The following is a 13252-nucleotide window of genomic DNA, read 5'->3' as shown; positions in this document are numbered from 1 at the left end:
TAGCCAAAACTATTCTCAACAATAAAGGAACCTCTGGTGGAATCACAATCCCAGACCTTATGCTGTACCAAAGAGCAATTGTGATAAAACTGCATGGTATTAGTACAGTGACAGGCAGGTTGATCAATGGAACAGAACTGAAGACCCAGAAATGAACCCACACACCTATGGTCACTTAATCTTTGACAAAGGAGCTGAAACCACCCAGTGGAAAAAAAGACAGCATTTTCAATAGATGGTGCTGACTCAACTGGCGATTAACATGTAGAAAAATGCAAATTGATCCATTCCTTTCTCCTTGTACAAACTCAAGTCCAAGTAGATCAGGGACCTCTACATCAAAGCAGATACATTGAAACTAATGGAAGAGAAAGTTGGGAAGAACCTCGAGCAAATAGACACAGGGGAAAACTTCCTGAAGTGAACGCCAATAGCTTCTGCTCTAAGATCAAAATTGACAAATGGGACCTCATAAAGTTGCAAAGCTTCTGTAAGGCAAAAGACACTGTCAATAGGACAAAACGGCAACCAACAAATTGGGAAAAGATCTTTGCCAACCCTGTATCTGATAGAGGGCTAATTTCCAATGTCTACAAAGAACTCAAGGAGTTAGACTCCAGAGAACCAAACAACCCTATTAAAAAATGGGGTACAGAGCTAAAGAAAGAATTCTCAATTGATGAACACCAAATGGCTGAGAAGCACCTAAAGAAATGTTCAACATCCTTAGTCATCAGGGAAATACAAATTAAAACAACCCTGAGATTTCACCTCACACCAGTCAGAATGGCTAGGATAAAAAGCTCAGGTGACAGCAGATGCTGGAGAGGTTGTGGAGAAAGAGGAACACTGCCATTGCTGGTAGGACTGCAAACTGGCACAACCACTCTGGAAATCAGTTTGGTGGTTCCTCCGGAAAGTGGACATAGTTCTATTGGAGGACCCAGCTATACCACTCCTAGGCATATACCCAAAAGATACTGCAACATGTAAGAAAGATACATGCTCCACCATGTTCATAGCAGCCTTATTTATAATAGCCAGAACCTGGAAACAACCCAGATGTCTCTCAACAGAGGAGTGGATACAGAAATTGTGGTACATCTACATAATGGAGTACTACTCAGCTATTAAAAACAATAAATTTATGAAATTCTTAGGGAAATGGATGGATCTGGAGAATATCATCCTGAGTGAGGTAACCCAATCACAAAAGAACAAACATGGTATGCACTCTCTGATAAGTGGTTATTAGCCCAGAAGTTTGGAATACAGGAAGAACAACCCACAAACCACAAGGAACTCAAGAAGAAGGAAGACCAAAATTGGACATTTCATTCCTTCTTAAAAGGGGGAATCAAGTACCCATGGAAGGAGTGGCAAAGATTAACTATGGAGCAGAAACTGAAGGAAAGACAAGCCAGCCTAAATATAGTTAGTTATCTCCTGAGAGGCTCTGACAGTATCTGACTAATACAGATGTAGAGGCTCATAGCCATCCATTGAACTGAGTACAGGGTCCCCAGTGAAGGAGTTAGAGAAAGGACCATTGGAGCTGAGGGGTTTGCAGCCCCTTAAGATGAACAACAATATGAACTAACTAGTACCCTCAAAGCTCCCAGAGTCTCAACCACCAACCAAGGTCTCCACATGGTGGGACTGATTGTTCTGGCAGCGCGTGTATAGTGGAGGATTCCAAATTCGATCACCAATGGGAGGAGAGGACCTCGGCCCTGTGAAGGTTCTGTGCCCCAGTGTGGGGGGATGCCAGGGCCAATAAGCAGGAGAGAGTGAGGTGGCAGGCATGGGGAGTGGAGAGGCAGTGGATTTTGTTTGTTTCTTTGTTTTTTAGAGGGGAAACTGGGAAGGGAGAAATTTACATGTAAATAAAGAAAATATCTAATAAAAATTAAAAAAAAAAGAAAAGGAAATAAAGCAATAAAATGTTTTTTAAAAAAATGAATACTGGACTCTATGTGTCTGGCAATTCACCATGAACAAATTAAACATGATAAAACTGACCCTGGTGTAAGATCTAAACTTATACCACTACAGCCAAATATATTTTTTATCTTTACCCTTTCAGTGTGTGTGTGTGTGTGTGTGTGTGTGTGCTTCTAATCGGTGCTTTGCAAAGTCTGTAAAACCATATTTAAAAGCTATATGTATACCACTGGCCAGCATCTATCTCCAAACTTACAATTATTACAAACTCCATCAGCTTCTGGCCAAGATAATGTGACAAAATAAGGTAAGACTGTCATACAGAAACTCTCTTGAATTGATACTTCTTAATGTTGAAGCAATCACATCCAATAGACTGTAGGCCAAATGCCAACTATTGCAAAGGCTTTGAAAGAACTAGACCTCTCACATAAACTTTAGTGAGAACAGATATGTGAGTCCTAACTATAAAAACTTGCAGTAATATAAGCTAAAGTAAGTGTATGAGTAACCTGCAAAGCAATATTCCAAATTTAATTATATATTCAAATGAAACATACACATATACATATACACTGAAAAGCATATTCATAATATTATATTATAGAGAAAATTAGAATAAATGCTATAAGGGATAAATAAGATACAATTTATTTATAGGCCTTAATGAGATAGAGTTTCATACAATGAAATATTTTATTACCTATTGTAGGTTGTTTTAAATTTTACATTATTGTATATATTAAAACATAAAGGACTAATTAATTTATTATAAATGAGGAAGTCTTTTCCGTGTGACAAGAAAAATGACACTTAAACATGAGAAATTTTTAAAAAGTATATTCAGATCCCGGCAGATGAAGGAACATTGCCTACCACAGCAACAAGTCCCCAAGAAAGCAGTCCAACTAAATATCTGGTGAAGACAAAAAGAAGTCAAGCCTTTATTCTATTCAAGGTACAGGCTGCAGGTATTAGGCCTTTCACTAGTACACTTCAATGATATAAAGCCATAGTAAAGAGAGAGCAAGGAGGGGGAGCTTTTGTTTGAGATCACCCTTCTACACTGATGCTTCCAAAACATACTCAAATTAGCCTGTTTGTTGAGGAGATTTAAATTTGAATACTTTTAATACAATAATAGATTTGTCATCAATAGTTTATTGAATAATAAAAATGTAAAGTTAAGTATAACAAAGTATGCAAGTTATTATTTGAAATGTGAAAGAGCTTAAATAAGAAAAACATTCGGGCCATTCAATTTGGGAGGGAGGGGAGCAGGAAGAGAGGGAAATAGAGAGGGAAAGGGAGAGTGAGAAGCAAGGTAAGGAAGAATGGGTGAATGAACATAGGTTGTCTTCTAGGAGTCATTTACATAAGGAATATAAAGACATAGTAATGTGTAATGTCTCACAGAGGCTTGACAAAACAAATGAGATGAGATTGCTTACATCTTAATATTAGCAACAAAAGATATCACTTCTTACCTTAGGAGCAAGAGAAGCAATAGGAAATGGGTGTTAGTGAATTTCCAAGCCCACTGTACTCCTAAGACAGTGGGAGCTGGTGAATGAAAAGGGAATTGTGGGTTATCCACCAAAGACAATGAGGGTGCTGTTCACTGAAAAAGGCTGTACTACAGAAACACTGCAGACTCTGCTTTGCAGAAATTCAAGTCTGCATTCTAACTTTGACTGTACTCTATTAGAAGCCACCAGTCAGATCAGAAAGCTTCTTGACTTGCAAGGGCAAGGCCAGTGACTGGTAGAAAACCAGTAAATGTAAAATAATGTGTGTTATAAAATTACATTAAAAGTGTCATCATACATTACATAAATTGGATGAGAATTAGCAAGTCAATATTTTCAAACATTGTATTGGTTTGAAATTTGTATGTATTAAAGTTTGCAGAAATACAAATATTATCAAGTGTTTAAAAAATCACTCAATGACAATGTACATGTGAAGCATTACAAAACCAAATTCAGTGCATGATGATGAGACTAATGTTTGACCTGGAGATTATGAACAGAACTAACATGGAAATTTAAATATAAACACTGCAGTTCAAGAGGAAGCCTAGGTCCTAGTCTAACTCCTTGAGAGAGTAAATACTTCAGTTAATGCCTTGATTCAAATCACGCAATCCCAAAGCAGCTCTGATTTAAATATTTAACAATCAGCAGGTTTGGTGTTCATTTGTAATACCCAACAAAACTGCTGTCTAGTCATAGAACACAGTGAGAGAAGTTGCTCCTGACCTTGAATGTTATTACCTAAAAACCCTAGGCCCTACAACCAAAGTGATTTGTTGCATATTATGCCAAGTGTATTTTGTCTATAAGCACTTATTAAAAACCCACTATGTTACTATGATCTGTGTGTGGAGAGGGTGATGTTGTAAAATGTTAAACATGATAGAACATCTCATCTAAAGCATGTTTGTTTTAGCCTTGTAACTAGTAGAAACAAATACTTTTGGAGAACTCATAGGAAGACAATATGAATGGATTCCCATATCTGGGGAAGAAAAATACTAAGCAGAAAAAATATTTAGGCTATTCAGGGCTAATATAGCCATATCAAATTTTCCTTTTTTTTCCCCCAATAGAAGTAGGAGAAAATGACAGGGCAGTTATCTGTGTTTTGTAGGGTTACTTCAGCTACTGTGCTGGAGGTGGATTGACTAATGTTGTTGACTTGGACAAAGTTGTGAAAGGACTATAATAAAGTGGTGGGGTGCTGATTCTTCTGATCTAACCACTACAATATTTATATGTTGATACAGAACAGTCCCTGCTTGGAAGACAATGCAAAATAGATTATTCTAAGCCCCGAATGACTAATCCTGATTTGATGACACATTCTTCTGTGGAAAAGGTTACATTAACCAAAGTCACAGAAGAAAACGGCATCGTAATTCAGATGAGTATTTATGAAATACATTGAGACATGGGAATCAGGTATGCAGCTTACAACAAAGTGACATAGTCTTTTCTGCATACTACAGAAGCTATCTCAAAACATCCTCTGCTTTTGGGTTTATGGAAGCTAGTGGTGTGCTTCTGTTATATTCCAAAGGTTTCAACTGATGGACAAAAAGGTTGTTAAATGAGATGTAGCTATGAGTGATAAGTGACTTACTGGGGACATTAAAATAGACCAAGATAATTTTACATCTTACCATGCAACATTTCAAATTTTCACAATCATGAGGTTTTTAGTCAGCCTATAAATCAGCATATGCATTTTTTCAAGGAACTTCAGCTCACATACATACATATTGAAATGCCACATGGTAATCTACACAAATTAGGTGCCTGTGACGATGCTATACATAACACGAAACTATTCAACATTATCACGTAACAAAAATTTTCAAATAGTAAATACAATGAGAACGATGAGATGTGAACCTACTTTGAGAAAATTATTAAGGATAATCAGTTAATATTATTTATGGATTCATGCTGCAGAGTAGTAAAGTGGGTTGGAGGGTACTGAGTATAACACTAAGGATGAAAGAGATAAGAATGAGTGAACAGATATACCACATCCAATGAATTTATGTATGGCTTACTATCTTAAACCCTTGGAAACAAGACAGAAAATCTGAATTCCTGTCATCTTATGAAAATAGACTACTATGGAATACTAAAGGCAATATCATCTATTTAGTCTATTTTTAAATGTGTGTTCATGTGTATGTTCATGTGTTCATGCCTAGGGGTGCACAAGGATACATGATATGTGAGTGTGTGTGTGTGTGTGTGTGTGTGTGTGTGTGTGTTTGTGTGTTTGTGTGTGTGTATACAGAAGCCAGAAGTCTGCTTGGATGTTACCTTTTAGAACATGGTCTACCTTGTTTATGTGATGAAAGGGTCATTAACTGGTTTGAACTTTCTAATTAGGCTAATCTAGCAGGGAAACGGCCCCTAAGTACTCAAATGTCTGTTTCCCCAGTGTTACAATTATACAAGGGTATGCCATCATGCCCAGTTTATTTTATGTGAGTACTGGGAACTGAACTTAGGAATTCATGTCCACACACATACTAAATACTCTAACAAACTCATTTTCCAACCCATCAACTCTCACCAACATGGCTGCCTAAAGAAAGTCTGAACAAGGATGACACTAATACAAATGCTAACAAGGAATAGAGTAAATCTCAGAAGGCCTGAACTCTGTACAAAAAATTATAGGAAATTAGGGAATGTTGGATGTTGAGAGCAGTGAAAATAGTTTTTGCTGGTATGAATACATTAACTGCTTATCCAAAACCATTTCTAGTCCTAAAATTTATATTGAAAGTAAGGCTTTTGCTTTTATACAACCGGAATAGACTTACCTTCAAATCAACAAGCAATACCAAAGGATTTCTACCTATACTACACAATGTCTAAACTAAAGACATTTGTCTCCTAAGATTTTCTTAGTTCCATTAACATAAATGTTTGGAGTACCCATTTACTCAAGTATCATTCAGTTATATGCATGTTGTCTTGATTTATTTATAGGATTTCACTCTGTGGTCCAATGATGTGAATGCACTGTGTCAGAAGCATGAAGGAACACTTCTCTGTTTTCCCACAATGTCACACTTGATTGAATAACAATGAAATCATAAGGTTTGGGAGTTTCATTGACAACAATTGCCATCTAATCAGTTTGCCTTGGTAACCTAGTTGAAGCCAATATTGTTCTTTTAATACAAAGTTACTAGTATTAAGTTTCATATCATATATCACAAATCAGTAGATCTATATGTCTGTATGCAAATATATAAATTACAGAATGAGTATAGGTTAAAAGAGGCTTCAGCAGAGGTCAAGACGCTTTTCAAGTGAGATGAAAAGAGTATGTATTGATACAAAAAATGAACCTGTTCATGCTACATTGTAAAAGGTCAAATTGGGGTTAAAAATAAAGAAAAAGTATGACCAGTCCCTGGTCCAGATAGTTGAATAGGTAGACAGTTAGTCTGAAAGTCTTTTCCCTGTGAATCCTTGAGGTACAGACCAAGTAATAGATGATAGTTTGATGCAGACCTATGCCACCTCAGTATTAAGTGTTTATTTTAAGGCTTCAGTCTGTGAGAGTTAAACTGTTTCCTTGGTTGGTGTGGTGGTTTGAATATGCTGAGCCCATGGGAAGTGGCACTAACAGGAGACATGGCCTTGCTAGAGGAAGCGTGCCACTGTGTAGGCAGGCTTTAATGTGTACTAGTCCCCTCCTGGCTGCCTTTAGATCAAGATATAAAACTCTTGGCATCTTCCAGCATGTTGTCTGCCTTCAAGCTACCATCCTTCCTACCATGATGATAATGGACTGAATCACTGAAACTGTAAGCCAGCCCCAGTTAACTGTTGTTCTTTATAAGAGTTTCCTTGGTCATGGTGTCTCCTCACAGCAATGAAAACTTAACTAAGGTGGCATTCCTGATAAGATTTGGACATTTCCCTAACATTATTATGATAAACCTATGTATCTTACACTTTCAATTCACCATAATAAAACAGAACAACTAATATATACTTATAGAAATAAATCATTTATCAATCTGTGTTGTATACACTGAGCATGAACTCATTTCTAGTAGGGTGGTATATGGAAAAACACCCATGTATGAAGGTGACATATGAAGTTCTTTACTCTGTCTTCTCACCTAAAAAACTAAAAAAGAAAAAAAGAAAAAAATACATCCCCCACAATAAGTAAAAATAAAAAGGATTTGTGTGTTCATACAAAAATGACAAATTAAATAACATTCAATGTTTTAGACTATTTTTAAAAGATATTTATCATGAACACTTCAGAAAATATGATGTATAATCAGTTTACTAACATTTTTTACATATAACCTTAAATTCTTCATAACTAATCTCTTTTTTCCAAAGGAACATTTATAATAGAACTCTTCTGATCAGATCATTCTTTCTGCTATCCATCATCTGCTATGACAAAGCTGTAGAACAAAAGCTTATTATCTAAATATATGCCAATGTTATTATCATTCAATATAAATTCTATAATATATAGTTCTGTATTTAAACTTGCAAATGAAGTTCTTCTCATATAAGTCTACATAAATATATTACAGTGAAAAGCCAATGAAGCATTATCCCAAACTGAAGTATTCCAGCGTATTTATAAACCAGTGGCCATACACTCTCTCTATTTGTTTCCATGGGTTTCTGGCTTGTATGGTGTCAATCACCACAGACCCTTGTATGGATACCATGACTTTCTGTCTAAATTTTGTGAGTCACCAGAGCTAAGCTGTCTCAGAAGGCTCATTGGATGATCTTTCTTTGCCTCCTTTTAATTTGACTTCCCCAAGTTTGCATCTAAATTGCACCCTTCCTGTCCCCACAGTCATATGGCCTTCACTCTGTCTCTATCCCATCTCTCCTCAGCATTTAAGCACATGAGTTACATTACATTCATGGCATACTCTAATCAAGAATGGCTTCAATGTAATGTGACTACATCTGCAAAACTCTGCTGTCTGATTTGGTCACATTGGGGACTTTAATTTGAAGGTTATCATTTACCCCTATTTGTTGATACAAGACAAGGTAAACTGAAAAATGAGATAACTGAAATATGACATTAAGTATATTCTGAAAGTAGTATCCATACTAATTATAGGAATTCTTTTTATATTTCTGTGAATAACAGCATTGGTATATTTGATGGAACTACCCTGAATGGTATGGGCATTCTAACAATATTCATTATTCTAATACATAAATGAGGGAGATTTTCTGAACTTATATTCTCTTTAGTTTTCACCAAAACATTTTAATATGCTCATTGAAAAGGTATTCAACTCTTTAAGTTTGCTCTGATGTTTTGTTGATGTGTGTGTAGGGGTGTGGCAAGTATTGTGCATTTTCTTGTCATTTGAAAGCAATGTAAATTTGAGTACTTTATTCAATGTATATCATTCATTTATGCTTATTACCTTATTATTCTTGCTAAGGTTTTAAAGATTTTATTGCATAAGAGTAATGAAAATGAGCTTCACTGTTTTAATACCAGTTATTACAGAGAAATCCTTCAGTTATTCCCATGTAGTCTAATGTAGAATGTAGTCTCCATCATGTAGACCTTCATCATGTTGCAAAACATTATGAAGAACATAATGCATATATTATTTAGATGATACATTTATTGCTTGCCTGTGCCCTGGACTGCTCATTGCCCAACCCTACTAGACCTTGTAGGTTGGAGAAGAGGTAGCTCTGCAGAATCAATGGATCAGACTCTAGAAGCAGGTAAGAACACTACAGCAAGTCCATACGAATGCTGCTGCAAGCTCATTTAATAATCCTGGGGGCCACCCTTTATACCCTCCACCTGCATCCTAAGCAAGCATCATTTCCAAGCAGTAGTTCCCAATTGGCTGGAATTGTCTGCATCAGCAATCTTTGGTCTCTTAGGCAGTCTTCAGTTAGATTCTCCTGCAAGAGTTACCTTCAAGGCTGTACAGCCCTCACCATTCCTCCTACATTTCCACCCTTTTGCTTTTAGATTATGAAAGCTAGTGGGAGTTGGAGTGCCATTACCTTGTCATTGTTGACCCCACCTCAGAGGATTACCAGGATACTGGACTGTGCCTGACTTAGGTTGTCTTGTCTTCCAGGATCTTACTGTCATTGACTGTCAGCCTCAAAAAGATATCACTCCAGAGGCATATCATGCAAAAGGGAGAGAAGGAACAGCCTACCTGGTGGTCTCAGGGATCTCTGCCATCTAGGCTTTGATCACTTCCTTAGAGGGTCCAGAATCTGGATCTTTGAGAGCCATCAGCATCTGGTCACCTCATTTATGGAGCATGGCCTGTAAATATGTTGTGCAAGACACATAAAAAAATCATTATTAGTACGGCAATTCCTCCCATTATTTGCATCTGAGGGGTCTTAATATTATCCCATACTTTTCCCAAGAATCTTGCATGTGGGGAGAACATAGATACTATGGTTACATTGAGGTTGGCTATGGTCTCCCTTTACAGCACCAGGTACCTTCAAGATATTGAGCCAACTATTGATGGACTTCAGAGGCCTTATGTACCTGGTAAGGGGTTAGGCAGATTGAGTGAAACCTGGGGTCTCAGGCCAACAGAGACATGTCCCTAACAAGGGCCAACTCCTATGAGTAAGTCAATCTGTTGTTTTAGTTCCCTGAGAAAATAGATTTCTTTTGCCACTATGGAGAAGGCCAGTGGCTTAATCCTGTCGGAAATAAGAAAGCCCAAGAAGGCATATGGGGGACCTCTCTGAATCTGTTGGAAGAAACCTTCAAGTTGAGTTTTTTTTAAGTTAAGCAACAATTGAAAGGACACCCTTTCAAGATCAGGCAAGCTAGGGTGTTCAAGCATAATATTATCCATGTAATGGACTACAAGAACAGCCTTAGGGACTCATTGTGTGACTCCAGACAAATGTAGCTGATAAATGGTCAGGCTATTTTTCATGCCCTGAGGCAGTACTGTCCACTGATATCTTTTGGATGGTTTACTCATATTAGGCTCTCATACTATAAAGGCAAAACAGCATCTATCCTGAGGAGCCAGAAGGATCTGTAAAAAGCAATCCTTAATATCTAGGATCATTACATGATACTTGGGTGGGATAGGATAGTACTAGGATGAGGCAGTACTGCTTGAGTGGTCCCTATTTTTTCCATATGTCCATCAATGGCTCTTAGATCCTGTAGAAGCCTATATTTTCATGATATAATTTTAATAACAAAAATGTAAGTATTATGTCTGCTGGAGAGTTCTAAATGACTCAAAGCTAATTGTTCAAGACCAGTTCCTTGAGAGCAGAAAGCTTAGGCTCCAAAATGGGCCACTGGTCCACCCAGATATTGGCTTCAGACAGCCAGTTCAAAGGTAGAGGGTTAGGTACCTTGATGTCAGTTAGTACTGGTTGGGCAGTGGCCATTAGAATTGAGGGTGATCCCTGACTTTGTTACTTGTGCAGAGCAGTTAGCCATGTTGTAGAATATTATCAAAAATGGTGTGATTGTTTGTAGTAAGATATGACCTATGTCTTTCAGAATATTTCTTCCCTAGAGGTTACAAGGAATGTCAGCCACAAGTGTAAAAGATCCTTGATTGTCATCCAAGTCCTGACAAATGGACAGGTCAGATAGTCATTTTTGTGGCCTGTTGGCCTCCACCTTTTGTAATGGAGGTACCAGGCTGAAATTGAAGGGTAGAAGAAAAGATCATTTAGTAGAAATATATAGTGTATAAGCTTTTACTTAAAGGGCATAGAAATTTTTCTCTGAAACGAGCCAAGAATGTAGGCCGGCTAGTTCCAGGAACCGGTTGACCACAAGGGCAGGATGTAAGACATTAGGTGGTTCCAGAGAGTGGTCAACTACAAAATGAATGACAATAAAACCACATTCTTGAGAATAATGAGTATGCAGGATGTTTTCCTCATGACCCTGACTAAATCATGAGTTGGGTCCCTCTGAAATTTTCCACTGTTTTTCTTTTGTTTCCTTGGTTACCTCCTCACTCCCCCTGGTTTGTGGGTTTTTCCTTTAAATACCCTATACTTCTTGTGCTCTGCATTGAGCTCCTCTGCCCCTGCGAGGGTTACGAGCTTGTCTCCAGTATACTGACTTCCTTCCCACCCCCGAATAAACCTCATGCTGTTTGCATCAAGATCGGTTTCTTGTGAGCCTTTGGGTGTCCATGTACTCCAGTGACTTGAGAGAGGGTCTCCCCTCATGGGGGTCTTTCAAAATCTCCAATGGGGAAACCTCAGTGATTCATTTTTTGTTATTATAGTGACATCTGCCCATATTAACCAACCCTTTAACAGGCATATCATTTAAATGTACAGTCATCATTGGGGAGTGAAGATACACAGGCAAGGTCCAAAAGCCAATCAGGGCTCCCACTCGCTGGTGGGGCTGAAGGGCACCCCTTTTGGAGTTTAAATTGTCTTCCTGCTTTTGAGAATGATAATCCCTAGGCCAATGGAAACCTCTCTTACAACAGGGACATCTGGTCTCAGGCTAGCTAAGTGGAAGTTCCATCTGAGGTGACTGTGCTTTTCACAGCCCCACAGGTGCAATCAGGGGGCCCTTCAGGAGGAGGGCAAGTCCTCTGTACAAACTGCAATGGAGTCCTCTGTACAAGACATCAATGGAGGCAGTCAGGGCTGCAATGGGACCCACACTAGGGTCCAAATCATGACTGGCAACAACCCATTTATGGATATCATCATTCCTTATGGTTGCCACAGCGTTGCAAGTAGAAGCAGTAAGGCCCTCCCATGTGAAGTGCTTGATGAGCATGTCTCTGGTTGGGCTAGCATCAGCCCGTCTTTCTACAGCCTCAGTCACACAGGATAGAAAGTCCTTCAAGGACTCCCCATACTTCTGGATAAGGTTGCGAAGGTAAGCAGAGGGGTGTGAAGGGGTACAGGTCCTAAAATTTAAAGTAAGTATGCAGTCCAATGGTGGCCAGAGTGAAAGAGTTAATATATGCCCTGTGGCCAGTAAGCATGTCAAAAGTAATGTTAAAGTTATATTCCAGGTTAATTCTAATCAGATTCTCAGCCAAGTTATGATATTCACAGCTCCAATTAAGAAACACAGTGAGGCCAACCGCTGCCTTAAGGAGATTGTACCAATCATAACAGGTCTGGAGATGCATGGCTCATTGCTTCTATACTTGTTCAAAAAAAAGGGAAATCTGGCCAGAATCACTGGCAGCTTTTCTGATTAGTGACAAGGCTGACAGAGGTGTGAGAATCCAGTGCCTAGTCACTGCATCAGGGCCAAGACTGACAGGGAAATCCTCATGATACATACCTGAGGAGGATGAGGTTCCTGGGGGAGAGGCAGTCCAGCATGAAGGATAAGCAACACAGTAGCAACCACAGAGGGACTGAACACTGGAAGGCAAAGTCCCCCTAAATCACACTGAAAGACTGAATTTAGAAATTTGGAAAAAAGCATGTTAATGGAAATGCATTCATGTATAACCTTTACTTAAAGAAGGCATAGGAAGTCTCTGTCACGAACCAGGAAGGTGGAATGGTCAGTTCCAGGAACAGGATAGCGGTCAGCTATTAAGAAGATAACATTGCCCAGAATAAGGAACAGGACAGCGGTCAGTCATTAAGAAGATAGCATTGACCAAACCACATTCCTCTAGACAATGAGTGAGCAGAATGACTTCCTTGTGACCTGACTCAGCTAGGTAGTGGGTTCCTTTGGAATTTTCCACTGTTCTCTTGTTGTTTCCTTGGTAACCCTTTCACCCCCCCCC

At 38.5% G+C, this 13252-nt stretch overlaps 1 long non-coding RNA gene across 2 annotated transcripts in view; it reads right to left on the bottom strand.

Moving 5' to 3' along the window:
• Positions 1-13044, bottom strand: part of LOC116098577 — a 39276-nt gene extending 26232 nt beyond the window's left edge. For both annotated transcript variants that reach the window (XR_004121877.1, XR_004121876.1), the window contains exons 1-3: positions 13006-13044; positions 12793-12911; positions 9680-9792 (exon numbers count right to left, since the gene is read on the bottom strand). This is a non-coding gene — a long non-coding RNA (uncharacterized LOC116098577). The remainder of the gene's footprint in view (positions 1-9679; positions 9793-12792; positions 12912-13005) is intronic.
• Positions 13045-13252: the final 208 nt, after the last annotated feature.

Source organism: Mastomys coucha, unplaced genomic scaffold (genome assembly GCF_008632895.1).
Source record: "Mastomys coucha isolate ucsf_1 unplaced genomic scaffold, UCSF_Mcou_1 pScaffold20, whole genome shotgun sequence".
Classification (NCBI taxonomy): Eukaryota; Metazoa; Chordata; class Mammalia; order Rodentia; family Muridae; genus Mastomys; species Mastomys coucha.
Note: the sequence above shows the minus strand (reverse complement) of the source record. Positions and strands in the feature narration are given on the sequence as shown.